Source organism: Amia ocellicauda, chromosome 14 (genome assembly GCF_036373705.1).
Source record: "Amia ocellicauda isolate fAmiCal2 chromosome 14, fAmiCal2.hap1, whole genome shotgun sequence".
NCBI lineage: Eukaryota > Metazoa > Chordata > Actinopteri > Amiiformes > Amiidae > Amia > Amia ocellicauda.
The window spans coordinates 17,240,534-17,253,490 of NC_089863.1; the positions used below are offsets into that span (position 1 = coordinate 17,240,534).

General features: G+C 37.4%; 1 long non-coding RNA gene across 1 annotated transcript in view; it reads right to left on the bottom strand.

The window, feature by feature from the left end:
- Window positions 1-12,957, bottom strand: part of LOC136767959 (uncharacterized) — a 37,366-nt gene that overhangs the window by 6,816 nt on the left and 17,593 nt on the right. The window contains exons 4-8 of the long non-coding RNA XR_010821906.1: window positions 6,353-6,610; window positions 5,868-6,137; window positions 5,012-5,289; window positions 3,809-4,208; window positions 1,673-1,866 (exon numbers count right to left, since the gene is read on the bottom strand). This is a non-coding gene — a long non-coding RNA (uncharacterized LOC136767959). The remainder of the gene's footprint in view (window positions 1-1,672; window positions 1,867-3,808; window positions 4,209-5,011; window positions 5,290-5,867; window positions 6,138-6,352; window positions 6,611-12,957) is intronic.

Consider the following 12,957-nt stretch of genomic DNA (forward strand, 5'->3'; position numbering starts at 1 on the left):
TGTGCTCAAGATCTCTCAAGGTGCTTGGTGATGGCTTAAGGACAGCAGTATTCAAGTCTTTCCTCAGATTCTCAATAGGATTTAAGTCAGGATTTTGGGATACTCAAGGACATTCACTTTCTTACTCTTTAGCCACTTTATTTTTTCACCTGAATTCATTTAGATTTGCACTTGGCAAAGAGTTTTAATAATTATGCAATCATGATGTTTCCATTTTTATTTCATATACATTTTCTACAAGTAGCGAGAAAAATTGTGAACCCCTTAGGGTTTTCACATATTTCACATTTCAAACCTAAAATGTTATTATATCTTATTCTAAGTCCTAATAATAGATACAGATAACCTGTGGTTTTCTCCTGGCTATCCTTCCATGAACACCAATCTTGTTCAGTCTTCTTCTGATAGTTGAGTCATGAATATTCACATTAGCCAGGGCAATAGTGGCCTGCAAATCCTTGGTCATAAATCTGGGGTTCTTTCTGACTTCCTGGATCATTCGCCAGTTTGTTCTTGGACATATTTTGTTAGGATAACTGCTCCAGGATAGTGACTGTGGTCTTGAACTTCCTCCATTTGTAGACTATCTGTCCGAAAATAGATTGGTGGAGACCCAAATCCTAAGAAATGGTTTTGTAAACGTTTATATGCTGATGAGCTTCAACAACTGCTTTCCAGCTATTTCTTTTTCTCATTGTGTGATGTGTTTCCACACACCTGTATGGTGAAGACCAAACTCACAACGATTCTGATCTTTATATAGGGTGGGGCCTCCCAAAGTCACCCTTCAAGATCTACCTAATAATTTAAACACCTGATTATAATTATCCCCTTTAGGTGAGCTGATAGAACCAGGGTTCACTTTATTTGTCTAATTCAGGGGATCCAAACCCTGGTCCTGGAGTACCCCCTACCCTTCCGGTTTTTGTTCCAGCTGAGCTCTCAGTTGCTTAATTGAACACTTAATTGATGTAATGATTTGGTTACATTTTACTTTTTTATAAGAAAATTGGTTCCTTAATAAGATAATACATTCCTTATACAATGTTATACTGAACTTAAACCCTCTACTGTTTAAAATAATGAAAAGGCTCTGATTTAAGAAATTATTACTTAAATTAAGGGTTCAATTAAGTAATTAAGAGCTTGGTTGGAACAAAAACCAGCAGGGTAGGGGGTACTCCAGCACCAGGGTTGGGAACCACTGGTCTAATTCATGCATCATTTTGATTCTTAAGACATGAAATTGGTTAATATATGGTAAACCCTATTGGATATTAAAGAAAAGACTGGTTTTGCTTCAAGAAAGTTCTACAATGAAAGCTAATGTACTTTTGTAATTATCATTGGGGTTCACAAAGTTTTTTTTGCCACTGTATTTACTTCTTTATTTTTGTTTTGCTTTGAATGTGTGGAGTAGGTTGTGTATATAACACATTAATCCCTATTTCAGTGTCATGACGGCAACAAAATGTTAAAACTTTCAGATTGTCTGAATACTTTTGCATGGCACTGTACGTCTGTCACACTACTTATGTAGAACTAGCATCTAGATGTATTTATTTTAAATTAATTTACATGATCTAATCAGTATCTGATCAGTATATCGATCCATACACGTTGAACTTGGTAAGGACCTGGAACACTTTATTTTAAGAGATTGAAGACCAACCTTCTGAATCACATTGATTTCATGAGCAAGCTGCAGCTGGAATGAAACCGCTCTGTCTCTCAGCTGTTCCGTGAGATCAGGAAACCGATAAAGATTCTGAAATGACTTTTTAATGAAAGTAGCAATTTCCTTCTGCCCTTCCCCAAGCTCCTGAAATTGTAGTACTTCTTCCAGCCTTTCAACATCCTCTATTGCTGCCAAAAAGATGGTAATATGATTAAAGGCCTTATAAAACTCAACAGTAAAACATTAAAATATCTTTCATGTTCAAAAGCATTGTTAGACACTAGCTGATCTCTTTCTACAGAGCAATTTTGAATGCAGTAAAGTTTGCTTTTTCCAGAGTCACTTAAGTACTTGTAGGAACATCAACACATGGGATACATTCCAGAATTGAAATGGGTCATCCCATGTTAAATCAAGCTTGATCGCACGTATCTAATGAACAAGAGGTAATTTAGGGTTACAACTTAAACTTGTCGAAAAACTGATCCTGGAGGTATTCGTATTTGTGGAAAATGTATACAAATTTCAAGGAGGTCAGGTAGGTTAAAGATTCATGTCATATGGACATTGTGATGGAGTGATCCCATCACTATTACAACTACAGTACTCATCACTGGTTTAGTGTGATGCAGTGTGTTGTAGTTAAACTGTTTTTTTTTTAAGTTTTAAAAATGGTGGTCATTTATTGTATTTATAAAAGGAAAAAAATATTTTAAAAAAGAAGGGCATGGTTGGTATTAACAACTCTTATGAACTTACCTGCGGTGAAGGGAAAGGGGGAGTTGGGCTGGAGTTGCTGGGGTTGGTGTGTTGGCGGCCATGTTGTTGAAGGCTAAAAGTGGTTACAGAGGCCATGATGGAGAAGTGCTTGGCCATTACCCTATTTATTGTAGTAAGGTAGCCACTCTTAATTCTCTGGCCATAAGGGAAGGGTTGTTTGCAATAATGTTTTGTTTTATTTTTCTTTGTACTAATGTTGGTTTGTTTTTTCATGGTATTAGATATAATTAGTATTGTTTATTGATATCATGAGAGTGGGTAATTTACAGTATTTGGGTCTATACTTTTAGATATTGAGATATTTATATTTTATTAGTGGTATGTTCTTGGGGGAGGAGTTCTAGACCTTGGGGTATAAAGAGGGAGATTTTCTACCATTATTCTGTCCAGCTATTTGTTTTTTGTTTTTTCCATAAAAAAAAACTTAAATTACTTTCTTCTGGAGAACTGTCTATCTGGTCCTACGTGTTCAATGCTTGATGACACCTGACCTTGGGTCTGTAACAGACATGATGTAACTGCTGTGTAAAATGAGTCTGATAATTCATTGTCTCGGAGAATTCTTAGGATGTTTAAATCAGATTCAGTGTGAGTGTACTGCACAATATTTAGATATGCTTATAGATTGAATCACTGTTGACTGTTGGCACCACTGGCAGTTTGAACTTAAAAGGGCTGATTGGAATTTTTGTACAACAATACTTCTATTCTACCATTTGTTTTACAGCTATAAGTGCTTTTCATGTTATGTGAATGATACGTTTGTGATCTAATAACACCATGACAGAGTTTGGGAGGGGCTTAAGCCAGGAAGACATGATTCATAAAGTGTGCGGTTTCATTTGTTGTTATGCTAATGTAGGTAAAGTAGCTGGTAAATTAGGAAAAAAAAAAAAAAAAAAATTAAGGGTAATTATTTAATGAACGTTAACCATATTTGTAGTACACTAACACTACAACTATAACAACAAGATTCAGAAGATGAGATATATTAAAACTATAGACATAAAATGGATCTACAGACCCCAAAGTTATTGGGGATGAATCAGCAGTGGGGAGCACCTGACAGACAGGATTCCCCTCATTGGCTCCTGCAAAAAGGTAGGAGTTTGTGGAGACGGGAGAAATGGGTAATCTGACTCTGTTTATGGACTGGGACTGCATTTGGATTGTTTGCAGTGTCATTTTTCTTTTATATTTTTAGGTTTATTTTTATTTGGCACAATAAATATAATACATCACCTCCATTTGTACCAATCACAATGTGTGTGTGTGTGTGTGTGTCATTGCTTTTCAAGACCCTGCCTATTGGTGTTCATCTCCCCATGGTCATAATAAATATATACATACTGCTGTGGAGGACTTCCTCTTGCTTCAGTTGTTCTTTGTAAGCATTTATATTCTCTTCTCTCTTTCTCCACTCCTCTTCATATCTATGTTTCATTTTTTTCTCTCTTTCCATCTGCTCTTCTTCATATCTCTGTTTCAATTTTTTCTCTTTCCATCAGCTCATTTTCATATTTCTGTTCAATTTCTCTCTCTCTTTCCATCAGCTTCCCTTCATATTTCTGTTTCATTTCTTTCTCTATTTTCTTCAGCCCTGCTTCATACGCCTCCATTATATCTTTTTCTAATCGATCCTTTAAATGCTGTACATATTGAAGTGTGCTTTGAATTTCTTTTTCTTCTTTGTCCAGTTGTTCTCTTTTCAGATTGAGTTCCTCCATTTTCTTCTTGACTAGATCCTCCTCTTTCAAATAAGAGAAAAAATTTATATATATGCATTTTTTCAGACTTAAATCTTAAATCAAGTTTCTCCTGTTTTAGTACTATACATTTTCATAACTGAATTTATTAATTGTAATTGATTGATTAATCTTACTGGTATATCTTGTAGTCATTTAACTAACCAAAGTAATAACTAAGAAATCAACATTAAACAATGACTAATCTGAAAATGAAAATAATAATAATGATGAACATTTATGTTTATGTTTAAAGTGATTTAAGCACTGTTTTGATACTGTAAATATATATAATGGAATCTTATATAATGCTTAAATCATGGGAAAGAAACTGTGGTTTTATATAGATTTTCACATTTTCCCCAGTTATTTTCATAATACATAATGCTATTACTAATGATGCCAAGATGGCTGCTGCTAACAGATTTTCCCAAGGTCCTAAAGACCACAGGATTCATTTGGGAACATATCACACAGAGCAGTTAAAATGTGATATTTATATACTCCTAGTCCTAATTGTATGTAAAAATTATGTGATTATAATTTACAATTATAAGTCGCCCTGGATAAACTTTTTTAATGTGCCTGCTTGCTCCTGGTAATTATATTACAAATGTACACTTTATATGTTTGTTTTTCATTACACTTTCTTAAAAATATCTTAACAGGGGCTATTGTTTAGCTGGATAGTACATTAAGGATATGTGTGTTATATTTCTTATTTTTTCAGTTTTAATTTAAATGTTTTGTTAATGCAATTTATGATTTATTGGAGTAATATATATTGGATTGCAGGATTAACTCTTACTTGTTTTGACATGTAACTTCACAGAGCTGCTCATATCAGTTCCTCGAACTGTGCAGATTGTAAATACATAAAAAGTTTGGTCCTTCAGACCATTAATTGTCTTAAACTTGGTTCTCCATTCAATTGATTCTGTTTTTTTTTATCTCCATCAATTTCATAGCATATCTCAAATTTGGTATTTTCATTATCCTTTTCATCAAGTTTTTCCCAGTGCCATTGTAGAATGACACTCTTAGGTTTGACATCAGTTGCTTTGAATCTGTAAGGAGCATAGATGGCTGGGAAAGAGAAATTAACAAAGATAAGACTGAGTAACTCACTTAATGTTACTAAAGTGCACATTGCTTCATACTGCAGTAAAAAGATGTGTGGAAAATTTGAAAATGACCCATTTTAGACATATTAGAAACCCATGTTTCTTGAGGACCAGTTTTATACCACTGATTTAAGCAAGCACAAACAAGCACAGTACATGCAGTGTTGTCGCTTTACAAATATGTGAATTCAAATAAACATTTATAGCAACAGCAGTCACCTAGAATCCTGAATCCTGATCTACAATACATGGATTGGACAGTACCATTATACCTACTGAATTAATTATTATAATTTTGAATATAATTAAAAATGAGCTGTTATGTAATTCAGTAAGTAAATAAAATGATCAAATAACTAACCACAAGACATTTACAAAATACAGGTTTATAAAATCAGTGCAGTGCTGTCTCTCTCACTTGAAGGAAATCACACTTAATCACCATGCTTTTCCTGGTGAGAGTGTCTTGTGTTAATATTCTCTTGACTAATGACTAACTTACAAATTAATATCATAATTTTAAATAAAATTTGATCTTACAGTTTTTGGTCTTCTCCTTCAATTCCTTTGAAGATTTCTTATAGTAGATTTCATTTAAACTCTTAATTGTGTCTTCTTGAATATTTTTTTCCCCATGTTCTTTAATCATATCAGATACCAGGGAGACAATATTTGTTGCCTCAATTTCCATTTTTTTATTTAAGAATGATATAAAACACTTCAGTTTTTGTGTTCTCAGTTTGTTCAGGGTTTCTCTGATATAAATCTCAATTGTGTTTTCCTCCTTGTGATTTTCTTCTGTGCCAGAAGCTGTGAAAATAAAAATCTTATACTGTTTTACATAGGTCTGTGGTAACCATGGTATACCAAGGTATTCATCACTTATTTCTAAAATGAAAGATAGATCTATCTATATTTACATTGCTATATTTCTAATAATTTTTCAGTTTTATTATAAGTTTATAGTTAATTCTATTTAAGATTAACTAAATGTAATAGATACATTTAACATGATCGATCCTTACCTGTTGTGACCGTTAATGACACAGGATAGCTCTCATCAGTTCCACGAACCGTACAGATTGTGAATTTATAATCTGTTTCTGGTTTCAAACCCTGAATTTCTTTAGTGGTTCCCCAGTCAATTGATTCTGTTTGTTTTTCTCCATCAATATCATAGCTTATCTTAAATTTTGTATTTTTTTCATCAGGTTTGTCCCATTGCAGAATGACACTGCAGGGTTTTACATCAGCTGTCTTGAATACCTTAGGAGGAGAGATGGCTGGGACAGAGATAAATGAACAAACGTAAGACTGAGTAACTCACCTAATGTTACTAACGTGCACATTGCTTCATACTGTGGAAATACTGTACAACATTGATGTAAGCAATAATATTTTTTGAAACTGGAAACATTTGAACTGGTAGAATTCAACAGTTTGTGACAAATTTCCTGATTCACAGAAAGTGGACATGGCTGAAGGGGCTCTCTGAATGTCTTGTCAGTAGCATATCAATAGCAAATGTTAAAGATGAGTGTTTTGGGGAGGGTTGCTTTAATCCTCTTTGAGAGAGGTACAGATATGGGGAAACAGAGTTGTTACTTTGTAGTGTGAAAGTGGGAGAGGGCTCCATTGTCACATTATATACTAATAAGACACTACTGTTGGCTACTCTGGTAGGGTTGGGTGGTAACCCTGGAAGATGGAGCTGGACAGAGGTTCAACTAAAAAAAGACTGACTTGTCAATCAAGTCTCTGTAGGACTATCATTGCCTCAGTTGTACTCAGTGTACCTGTTCACTATGCTCTATATCATCCACTCTGTATTAAATCACATTTAACCAGAATTGTCCAGACACTTTTACAGGTTCCATTCTGACATTGAGGACCAGTTTCACACCAGCTGACATACAGAAACCGCTGAACAACATCTGCAGGGGCTTAATACACTAGAAGCCTGATGGGACGGCCTGAGACACAGCTTCTAAAAGGTCCAGCAGGCTCTGACAATTTCTCAAACTCTATCTCCTTATCTGAAGAAGTACAGACAAGAGCAGATCACAGCAACTCATTCAGCGGTGAGGGATACGTACATGGCGCCATAATCCTTACGAGGATAAACCTGAGACATCTGGATAGACTGCTCCCTGATATGGGGAAAGCAGTGTAACATGGCCTCAACCAGTGGTCTGCACTTTGTCCAGAGCTTAGACAAGTCTAGTGGCCAAAAGGGAGACAAGCGAGGATCCTGTGGCCCTAGCCAGTGGCCTGGCCCCCCAAGCACTTACGAGCCACCACCCCTTGAATAACACCGTAAAAAACAAAAAAACACAAGCACACAGCATCTGTGTGGTGCATGGTGCATAGGGAAGCAGGGAGGCAGGGAGCTTCTGCACCTCTGGGAGGGTTGGACCCACTCAGGGCATCGTGGTGGCTGAGGTGAAAGGAGACCAGCCAAGTATACCAGGCAAGCACTGAACTTGGTATAGATTATTGCTTAATTCATGAATCTGATGCGACCACACCCCCAATTACAAAAATGTGAAACCTACATCATTAACACAGCAGCACACACACACACACAAAAGACACAAGCAACCGTCTTGTTGCACTGAAAACAAGTCTAATATTTCTTTACAAACTTACTTTGCCTGTATGGACTTAGCAGAGCCTCAAAATCCTAGTTGCCAAGGCCAAACCCTAACAGTTGGCATCTCTGCACTTGATAACAAATGTTGCTCTCTCTCTCTCTTTCAAAATATATCTCTCAGGCATTCTTAAGAATTGGGACAAAACTCATCGAGCCATACCATATTATGTTATTTAAAGTAAAAAAAAAATTAGAAATTGGAAAATGTGATCAAGTCTTACCTCTAAGTGACATGCATATATGCTTACAACTGTTCAGGTTATTATGGAAATATTTTTCACTTTTTCCCTATTAAACTGTCTCCCAAGAAATACCCTGTACAACATAACAGACCTCAAATCAAGGTATTTAAAAAAAGGGTAAAAAAAAAAATCTCTCAAAAAGTCACAGTTACTGAAAGTAAACCTTGTTAAAAACATGGCCATAGTAATGTGTGACAAATAATAAAATTTATGCTCAAGCAAGGCCTTCAACAAAAAGTGTACAGGGTTTGTGTAAAAAAAAAAAGGTTATATATCAGGAACATTCACAGACAGCTATGTTCTCAGGACCCCATTCACCTTCCTGTTGCCTTTGAGTGCAAAATAACTGCAGATGGTCTGGTAAGAGTTAAATGTCTTGATAATTTCAACAAAATATAATAATTTCATCATGGTCACAACCATAAGTTGTCAATTCATAACCATTAAAATTTGATATTAATATTGATTTATGAACAAAATGTGTTTATTTTGATTGGGTTGTAGTACCAGTTAGCAGACTGAACAAAAGCTAAATGGTTGCTCCCTGTTCTGCTTTGTTAAGAGGTAAAATGTGGTGTTTTGTCAGATTCTTTATTCATATAATATATCTTACATATCTTAATGTAATGATACATTTCATGATTATCAAGTTCTCATTCTGCAGTTATAAGGATCAAATGTTTTGATCAATAAAATGACGAAATTCAAAATTATAAGTTGCAGATTTTTCCTGAATCAATTAAAGTACTTAGCATTGAAAGTTTAATTTGAATTTGTGTAGAAAAATGTATGTGTATCCACAATCTGGAGATTTGCAGTATTAAAAAACAAACACATAAATAGCCGTGTCTTCCCAATGTACTTTTTTAACTACTCAGGATATAGAGGGTTAATTAGTCAAGCTATCGCTGATGATCAAAGGGGCTATCTGTTTTAAAAATATGCTTTGAAGTGAATAATATAGACATACAGTGCATCTGGAAAGTATTTACAGCGCTTCACTTTTTCCACATTTTGTTATGTTACAGCCTTATTCCAAAATGGATTAAATTCATTATTTTCCTCAAAATTCTACAAACAATACCCCATAATGACAACGTGAAAGAAGTTTGTTTGAAATCTTTGCAAATGTATTAAAAATAAAAAACAAAAAATGCACATGTACATAAGTATTCACAGACTTTGCCATGACACTCAAAATTGAGCTCAGGTGCATCCTGTTTCCACTGATCATCCTTGAGATGTTTCTACAACTTGATTGGAGTCCACCTGTGGTAAATTCAGTTGATTGGACATGATTTGGAAAGGCACACACCTGTCTATATAAGGTCCCACAGTTAACAGTGCATGTCAGAGCACAAACCAAGCCATGAAGTCCAAGGAATTGTCTGTAGACCTCCGAGACAGGATTGTATCGAGGCACAGATCTGGGGAAGGGTACAGAAAAATGTCTGCAGCATTGAAGGTCCCAATGAGTACAGTGGCCTCCATCATCCGTAAATGGAAGAAGTTTGGAAGCACCAGGACTCTTCCTAGAGCTGGCCACCCGGCCAAACTGAGCGATCGGGGGAGAAGGGCCTTAGTCAGGGAGGTGACCAATCAGGCCTGTATGGTAGAGTGGCCAGACGGAAGCCACTCCTCAGTAAAAGGCACATGACAGCCCGCCTGGAGTTTGCCAAAAGGCACCTGAAGGACTCTCAGACCATGAGAAACAAAGATTGAACTCTTTGGCCTGAATGGCAAGCGTCAGGTCTGGAGGAAACCAGGCACCGCTCATCACCTGGCTAATACCATCCCTACAGTGAAGCATGGTGGTGGCAGCATCATGCTGTGGGGATGTTTTTCAGTGGCGGGAACTGGGAGACTAGTCAGGATCGAGGGAGAGATGAATGCAGCAATGTACAGAGACATCCTTGATGAAAACCTGCTCCAGAGCGCTCTGGACCTCAGACTGGGGTGAAGGTTCATCTTCCAACAGAATAATGACCCTAAGCACACAGCCAAGATAACAAAGGAGTGGCTACAGAACAACTCTGTGACTGTCCTTGAGTGGCCCAGCCAGAGCCCAGACTTGAATCCGATTGAACATCTCTGGAGAGATCTGAAAATGGCTGTGCACTGACGCTCCCCATCCAACCTGATGGAGCTTGAGAGGTCCTGCAAAGAAGAATGAGAGAAACTGCCCAAAAATAGGTGTGCCAAGCTTGTAGCATCATACTCAAAAAGACTTGAGGCTGTAAATGGTGCCAAAGGTGCGTCAACAAAGTATTGAGCAAGGGCTGTGAATACTTATGTACATGTGCTTTTTTTGTTTTTTATTTTTAATACATTTGCAAAGATTTCAAACCAACTTCTTTCACGTTGTCATTATGGGTTATTGTTTGTACAATGTTGAGGAAAATAATGAATTTAATCCATTTTGGAATAAGACTGTAAACATAACAAAATGTGGAAAAAGTGAAGCGCTGTGAATACTTTCTGGATGCACTGTATGTCTATATTATTTGCTTCAAAGCATATTTTTAAAACAAATAGCCCCTTTGATCATCAGCGATAGCTTAACTGATTAACCCTCTATATCTTGAGTAGTTAAACTTCAAGAATTTAACAGTGTTACATAATGGCAAAAGCTACTTGAATTATTAGGGACTTAATTCAGCAATTAGTATTTTTTCTGATATTAATAACAAGGCAACAAGCCAGTCCATCTTAAAGTCCTAGGCCAATCAAAACGAATTACTAATAAATACAATTTCCACAACCATAATTAAAGATCATTTGTCTGGCCTATTCTCCTGGTCTGCTCATCACTTCTACTATATTACATTTTATTAAACTATGCTTCCTTAGGCTCCTGCATACTTATGTATTGTTAGCAATTCAATTGTGTTTCGATGACTCTCTCCAATGCCTTCTTTTTTGTTTTGCCTATACTGAGGACTTAACTGGGTTATGTCTGCAACTTATTAGCTCATTGTATGATATATGCTAATTGTATTTTGTACTGAGTGTATTACTACACTTTTGTAATGCTTTAAAATGTTTCTTCTGTAAATTGTCAGACACCCTGCCTAAGGATGTCTGCTAAGAAATAAATAATTGTTTTCTTCAGCGGCTACTTGTTTTTTATTTAGTTACATCCAAATTGGGTGAATGGTGTAGGAGTTACACATATTTTTATATGTGGTCCCCCCAATTTTAGGGGCTCAAAAGTATTTGGACAAACTAACATAATCATGAATTAAATTGTGAGTTTCAATATTTGGTTGCAAATCCTTTGTAGTCAAAGACTGCCTGAAGTCTGGAACCCATAGACAACACCAGATGCTGGGTTTCTTCCCTGGTGATGCTCTGCCAGGTCTGTACAACAGCTGTCTTTAGTTCCTGCTTGTTCTTGGGGCATTATGACCACCTGCCTAATATTGCGTAGGTCCCCCTTTTGCCGCCAAAACAGACCTGATCCGTCGAGCCAAGGACTCCACTAGACCTCTGAAGGTGTGCTGTGGTATCTGGCACCAAGACATTAGCAGCAGATCCTTTAAGTCCTGTAAGCTGCAAAGTGGGGCCTCCATGGATCGGACTTGTTTGTCCAGCACATCCCACAGATGCTTGATTGGATTGAGATCTGGGGAATTTGGAGGCCAAGTCAACACCTTGAACTCGTTGTTGTGTTCCTCAAACCATTCCTGCACCATTTTTGCTTTGTGGCAGTGCGCATTATCCTGCTGAAATAGGCCAATGCCATCAGGGAATACCGTGTCCATGAAAAGGTGTACATGGTCTGCAACAATGCTTAGGTAGGTGGTATGTGTCAAAGTAACATCCACATGAATTGCAGGACCCAAGGTTTCCCAGCAGAACATTGCCCAAAGCATGACGCTGCCTCCACCGACTTGCCTTCTTCCCATTGTGCATCCTGGTGCCATATGTTCTCCAGGTAAGCGATGCACATGCACCCAGCCATCCACATGATGTAAAAGAAAACGTGATTCATCAGACCAGGCCACCTTCTTCCATTGCTCCGTGGTCCAGTTCTGCTGCTCACGTGCCCATTGTAGGCGCTTTCGGCAGTGGACAGGGGTCAGCATGGGCACCCTGACTGATCTGTGGCTACGCAGCCCCATACGCAATAAACTGCGATGCACTGTTTGTTCTGACACCTTTCTATCAGAACCAGCATTAACTTTTTCAGCAATTTGAGCTACAGTAGCTCGTCTGTTGGATCGGACCACACGGGCCAGCCTTCGCTCCCCACGTGCATCAATGAGCCTTGGCCGCCCATGACCCTGTCGCCAGTTCACTGCTTTTCCTTCCTTGGACCACTTTTGATAGGGACTGACCACTGCAGACCGGAAACACCCGACAAGAGCTGCAGTTTTGGAGATGCTCTGACCCAGTCGTCTAGCCATCACAATTTGGCCCTTGTCAAAGTCGCTCAGATCCTTACGCTTGCCCATTTTTCCTGTTTCTAACACATCAACTTTGAGGACAAAATGTTCACTTGCTGCCTAATATATCCCATCCACTGACAGGTGCCATGATAACGAGATTTTCTGTGTTATTCACTTCACCTGTCAGTGGTCATAATGTTATGGCTGGATGGTGTATGATATATATATACAGTGGGGGAAAAAAGTATTTGATCCCCTGCTGATTTTGTATGTTTGCCCACTGACAAAGAAATGATCAGTCTATAATTTTAATGGTAGGTGTATTTTAACAGTGAGAGACAGAA